Source organism: Sinocyclocheilus anshuiensis, unplaced genomic scaffold, assembly GCF_001515605.1.
Source record: "Sinocyclocheilus anshuiensis isolate Anshui unplaced genomic scaffold, SAMN03320099.WGS_v1.1 scaffold874, whole genome shotgun sequence".
NCBI lineage: Eukaryota > Metazoa > Chordata > Actinopteri > Cypriniformes > Cyprinidae > Sinocyclocheilus > Sinocyclocheilus anshuiensis.
Window position 1 is genome coordinate 1,481,560 of NW_015538065.1, and position 6,841 is coordinate 1,488,400.

The following is a 6,841-nucleotide window of genomic DNA, read 5'->3' on the forward strand; positions in this document are numbered from 1 at the left end:
AGATGAATATTTTTGTGATTGTGTGCCTGTGTGTGTATGTCTATACACGCATGTTTGTTCGAGATGAAAATGAGAGAGTGCGCGCGTGAGCGTTTAAAACATACCAGTCTGCACAATGTATTTTTTTTTAAATTGCTTACTTAGACGTATGATCAAAAGAGGCCATTTCGTCATTCAGATTGATTTTTCTTTTCTTTTTTTAATGAACCGAATGTGTGAATGTGAATGCTTGTGTGCAAGAGGAACTGTGTGTATTACTCCTCTTGTAAATGTGCAGTATGTGAGCGAACAAATGAAAGAAAGAAAGACAGAGAGAGGGGGGCATCGGCACAACACATCCTCTTTCACCAGCCCTTCAATTCCCCAACAAAGAAAGACCTCTAGCTTCAAACACAAAAGCTTTAGCCCATTTTACGCCAACCAGCACTCTTAGTTTTCATGGTAGGGAGTGCAAGAGATGTCTTTTCCTGCCTCATCTTTGCCTCTGTGAGGTTTAAGAACATGTTATTAGCAGCATTGTTTTGTTTGTGTGTTGTTGAAGAGCTCAATCTTGTATACCTTTAGGAAATGGTTACTTGTGGTACGTACGTTGCTTCGTGTGTGTGGTGTTTTTCTGTCCCCACATGTGTGCCTAAGAACTAAAGGGCGAATGATTAGACTTCATTGCTGCCATTGAGACATTATTTTTTAGCAAAGGGGCGTGGTTTCCTTTGGAAGGCTCCGCCCCCACATGCCTCCCATGCTTATGAACCAAGAGCCTATCTCTGTACAGTTTTATTGTAGCCTGGGGATGCTTGGATGAAAAATGTTTGATATTTGGAGGATGTGACCTAACATTGCCTTTCTGTCCACTCTTGCTCGCGAGTGACTGAGGTTTTGACTATTTCTGGCTGAAAAAAAAAAAAAAAAGATCGCAACAAACTGTGCAAGTGCACTCAGCAGTGCACAAAATGTTTGTATATTTTGTTACTTGTTCATTGTTGTTGTCGACGACAATGATGGTGATTTATTTTTTCTTTTAATGTTATATATGATTATATATGAATCTATGAATATAAACAAAGTATTGGACTACAAAAGGAAGAGCACTTGGGGCTGCTACTATTTTTGTTCGTTTGTTTGAAAACTTTTTTTAGTTGCCACCATGTGAAGTGCATTTGTGTACTTTTTTCTTTCATTCTTAAAAAAAAAAAAAGTTGAATGTATTCCAAAAATGTAACGGTGTAGATGGAGTTGCTCAACACGGGATATTAAAGCGTAATCAGCAGGACATCATCAGGAGCGAAATCGAAAAGCTTACCACAAAAACACACTGCCTCTACAATCCTGTTCATACAGACTTTGACTATGAAAATGAGAACTTAAAAGATATTCTATTCCATACTGGAGTTTTGGTTGTTTACAAACCACACAGACGTTTGTGGGTGCTTTTCCCCCCTTTATTTTTGTGGTGATTAAATATGCGATTCTGCAGTTAAGAATCATTTTGTCGGGGGGAATTTAATGGCATGATGTCAGCCCCTTCCTTTGCATGTGGATATGAGCGCAGCCTATATAACTTGCTGACTGAAACAAACTTGGATTGCTGGAACACAAGTAATGGAATTACATCAAAGATTTCTACATGTACCTTTATCTCACGGACAGGGTGTGTTTTTAAGAATCATAAAGGCGACCATATTTGTTTAGTGAACTTCTGTTTGTTTGTTTACCTTTGACTAATCTTTCTTTGTAATGGAATCAAATTGATCATCAAGACAGAAGAAATGCTTTATGTACCTGGAAAGAAGGCAAAAATCAAGACAGCACAGATGACCTCTTGGTACTGCAAGATGCATATTGAATGCTTTAACATTTGTCCCTTTTACCCAATCATTTTTTGGCTTGTGGATTATTTTGGATGGACATATCTGTGATGGATGTTGATGAGAAGAACAACAAAAGAACATGTGTATGACCTCAGATCTGCCAGATAATTCCTTGGACAGTGTGATCGTACACATACTTCTCTCTGAGAGGGGATGGGGTGTCATGGCCATCATCTTCATAAAGATAACAAAGGGACTAGCACTGCCTTGATACCCTCACTGCACTTTTCCTTTGCTTAAAACTGTGAGGAACTTTCACTTGGGCTCGGAGAGCGCAGACAGAACGCAAGATGCCCGCTTTCTGTCAGCAGATGGACGCTTCGAGAGATTTTGACGCCCTTGCATGAGACTCGTTTTCCTTAAGGTGGTTGTTTCTCAGTCTGCTTGAGAACGCCACCACGCAAGCTTTAACCGTAAATGGATAAGGGACGTTTCAGACACATTAGGACTTGTGGAAAAATCCTTGGAATTTTCCCATGGAGGATTTTCACTGAACAATGTTGATATTTAAGACTATACATACAGTCTCCAAACTTGGTGACAATGTGGAGATTCAGAACAGATTCACTCAACAGTGTTCTCCGTTATGTAAAAAGGATTCAACTGCTCGGTCCAGGGTGCAAGCCAACGCAAAATGTTTTTTTTTTTTTTTTTTGCCATCAGCTTTATCGCCACCTGCTGACTGCATGGCTGAAGTTCACCTTTGGCTTGAAGTGGTTACTGTGCTGCAAGACCGTCTGTTTGGTAATGACATTCATTTGTTTGGTTATATATGTTCATTCATTTATTGTTTCATCCATTTATTGTTTTTCCTTCCCCTATTCCTTTCAAAAGTAATAACTGTTGAGCCACTTTAAGGTAAGGTTTGTTCTACTAACAAGAAAAGACTTGGCAACTCCCAGAACATCCTAGCCAAAAACTGTATTTTTTTTAGTTTTTACACTTAAAAAAACACTTAGATCTACTCCTGATTTGTTTGTTTTTTTCTTAAATGATGTGATGTTCCTCAGATTGTTTTTTAAAAAATTGTATTCTTCCTCGTTTTCTCTGTTTTGATTAGATCTTTGCTGTTCCAGATCTTCTGATGAAGACGGAGGCTCTCCAGTGCTTCGTGTTGCATCTCCACCTCCCCTTAATTCCTGTCCTCATCCTTCAGAGAAAGATCCCAAGGTCAGGAATTCCAAACAGCACGTGAAATGATGACTGCATGACAAGAACTAAAAGCCCTGGAAGAAGTGGAGGCCTGTAGTTTCATTTGCACCATATTCGGACTACTCAGAGGAACGTGTTTCCTTGCTAGGAGGAGGGAGTGAACTGTGAATGCTGGAACAGCGAACTATGAGATCTAGAACCTGCACAGAATAGTTCTGCTCGAGTGCAGCCAGGGTCAAACACCGCACACACATTAATAACTGAAATACACCTGCATACACACGTCCAAAAAATGAATTGTTGATCACACACTCGCTGACATGGCTTAACACAGTTCTACTACACTTCATCTCTGGCTGCCATGTAAATAATGTATATAACCCTTTTCCCTTTCTCTGTTGGGTTTCAGTTTTGTTAGATTTTTTTTTTCTTTTTTCTTTTCTTCTCTTTTATGACATGCCTTAACAGTTCAGTTTTGCCTGTTAAGGCACACTTAAGATGAGTAAAACAAACAAAAAAAAGTGTTAACAGTCAGCGAGACTAGCTCTGTGACATAATAGCGTGTGATTTTATTTAAGAAACCCTTGAAACATTATGAACCTGCGAAATGATTTATATAACATTTCAAATGATCCCCACAAAAGACGTGTAATTAATTCTTGGTTGTAACTGGGCAAGTATGATGATACACCCTAATGTTAAAACCGTTTTTGCTTTGCATTTTCAATACTCAAAGGCAGCAAAAAAGTTTCCAGGTCAGAATTGTGTGTCAAATGTCTTCATTTTTGAGCTCAAAATAGACGTGGCTGTGTAGAAGTACTTTTACTAACACATGCTTGAGTGTCAGCTTCAGCTGTTACTGAGCTAAAGATCAGAAAGGATGGGATTTGTTGGTGGAGGTGCTGCACATAGGTCACTCTCGGAGTACGGTATTGCCCTTTTAAGATGATTAATTGTGTAATGTTACAGGTCAGATTAAACTAGAGATGCCTAATGTCTTTACTGGTATGCAAAAACCCATGTTTTAAAATGTTAATGAAGATAAAAATACATGTTTCTCATATTGATTCAGTGTGTGAAGCAACAATACTGTATTGACTGTCACAGAGCTGTGTGTTCATGTTAAAGTGATCAACTGAATAACAGTGGCACTGGCTGATTCTTAATCATAAGAGCTTATACTAGTCATCCTTACTATCTATCACACGCAACCTGAGGTGGATGTCTTTTGAGATTTCCAGAGATACAAGGTCATAAACCATTTTGACAATAATGTTTGAATATTCATTATGTAAATAGTTTTGGGGGTTTCTGGTTTGTTTGAAGAAAAACAATAAATACTTCAGAATGAAGCACTTGTGTGGACGTTTCTCTCTATTTAGCAGTTGACATAAAAAAAAATAGGGGGCCAGTTGTCATTTTTCTACCTCTGTAACCTGCTTTACATAAAATGTAAGTTTATAAAACAACTTATGACATGTCTGCAACTCATGAGTGTATATAATATTTACAAAAATTCACTGGACAATTTACAAAACGTTTAAATAACTGAAATACTGATTAAAAATTAGAATTAAATATTGCGTTGGAAATATAGTAATAAATATATAAATACCCTTTTTTATAAAACACGGTGTATTAGCTTATGTGGTTCTTTTGAGGGGGGGGGGGGGGGGTTTTACATAAAAAAAAATAGGGGGCCAGTTGTCATTTTTCTACCTCTGTAACCTGCTTTACATAAAATGTAAGTTTATAAAACAACTTATGACATGTCTGCAACTCATGAGTGTATATAGTATTTACAAAAATTCACTGGACAATTTACAAAACGTTTAAATAACTGAAATACTGATTCAAAATTAGAATTAAATATTGCGTTGGAAATATAGTAAATATATAAATACCCTTTTTTATAAAACACGGTGTATTAGCTTATGTGGTTCTTTTGAGGGGGGGGGGGGGGAAAAGTTGGATTTCTGTCCAAAACGTCCCATCTGTGTAGAAGCGGAGTACGACGCAAATATCGCGAGAGTCAGGTGACCTGGCAACGCAACGCATAATATGCAGGCATGGCGGCGCCCTGTGCTTACAAACACGACGCGCTTATGGTTGAGCTGCTCGGAAACTCGTCTGAATTTAGTCAAACACATACACTGAGGAATTTTGTCTGATTTGTAAGATCCAGAGCACAAGACACGACTGATACGAATTAAAGAAACAACAGGTAGAGTGACTCTTTTTGGCTAGACGAGTCAAAATGCTATTACACTGGAAAAACTTTTTAAGAATGCAACCGCAAAAACCTGAAAACTTTCTATATATTACAATATGTATATTAGTTTTATTAGGACAGTAGCTCCATGTAATCTAGCAGTTGTGGTTTCTGGAGGTAAAAACGAATTATCCTGTATATATAGGCTATATATAAAATGATGCATTATATATGTCTGTGTGTAGAAAAAAACTCTTATTATAGTCAACAATACATATTTCTTTACAATATATATGTTATATATTGTTTATATTAAATGTGTTTTGTATGTAAAGTGTTTTGTAAAATTGTGCAAAAAACACATCACTATTCATTATCGTTTATAAATTATACATTATTTTGTTGATCAAAAGGTAAAGGATTCCTAAGGTAGGATTTTCTGCCTATTTTCTTTTGAAACTTTGATATGCATATAGCAGAAACTATGAATTTAGTAAGGAATTTATGGGTTTCATAAATGAGTTTCATATAATTATAAGAGATATCACTGTTTTTACTGAGTCTAATGTAAATAATATGGTTTACAACAAAATACAAAGTACTGTATATCTTATTGCACATTGTTGTGCGATAGTTAAACGCTCACTGCCACTGTATGTGAAATCCATGACTGAAATGATATAATTTGTGCATGTTCTACAGGCCACTAAACACAGAGATGTCCGGTGCAGCTCAGAGCAGTGATGGTGGTGCAGGGCAGGACGCAGAAGCTGATGGGGAACCTCCTCATGAGGCTTATCATCAGGGAGAGGTGGAAGGAGAAGAGGAAGCACCACCAGCAGCAAAACAGCCTCGACTGGAGCAGGAAGATGTAGGTCTTGATTTACAAATGATACAGATGGCTGTGGTGCCTTCAGCAGACACATGTGGGAGCCAAGGTGCAGCTGCGACTTTAGAGGAAGGTGAGGCCGTTGTCTTAACGTCTGATTTACAGCGTCCTGTTTGGCACGCTGTCAATATGCCCCTCTGATGTCTTAATATGCGATATAAACTCCATATGTGGTACTCCTACTGCCATATTTAAAGAATTACATGGATCTTGTCCTTTAGTTTTTCATATGCATCCAATTTTGTAGTTAGGCAGCACTCTGCAAGTGAACTGCTGGTTCCTTCCAAAAATTTGGATGTGATGTTATTTTTCTTGGATCTGAAATAAAATGTGATTGAACAGTTCAGGGTTCATTTTTTTTACATGGTTCGTCAAGTGAATGCCATTGAATATTGTTCACATGTCCAGTATAGCTGCCTTTAATCACAGATAGTCAGCAGGTAGCATTCAAGTAGTGAATAGTGCCTCAATTGCCTCCAGGGAACAAGCCATGGTCGACTGGTGCATACATGTTTAAATATATGTATATAATTGGATTTGGTTGTGTAGTTTTTTAACCCCCAGAGGAAATAATTTTATTCAGCTGGGTTTTTAGTAAAGATGGATCTTAAAGGGGTCATATGATGTGATTTCAAGTTTTCCTTTCTCTTTGGAGTGTTACAAGCTGATTGTGCATAGATAAGATCCCTGAAGTTGCAAAGACTAAAGTCTCAAAACCAA

General features: G+C 37.6%; 1 long non-coding RNA gene and 1 pseudogene across 1 annotated transcript; both read left to right on the top strand.

Annotated features, from left to right (window-relative positions):
* The first annotated feature begins 2,530 nt into the window (after window positions 1-2,530).
* On the top strand, window positions 2,531-3,533 carry LOC107683561 (uncharacterized). The gene is made up of 2 exons (XR_001633733.1): window positions 2,531-2,612; window positions 2,929-3,533. It is a non-coding gene; the product is annotated as an uncharacterized LOC107683561 (long non-coding RNA).
* Window positions 3,534-5,041: 1,508 nt separating this feature from the next.
* Window positions 5,042-6,841, top strand: part of LOC107683562 (telomerase Cajal body protein 1-like) — a 15,181-nt pseudogene continuing 13,381 nt past the window's right edge.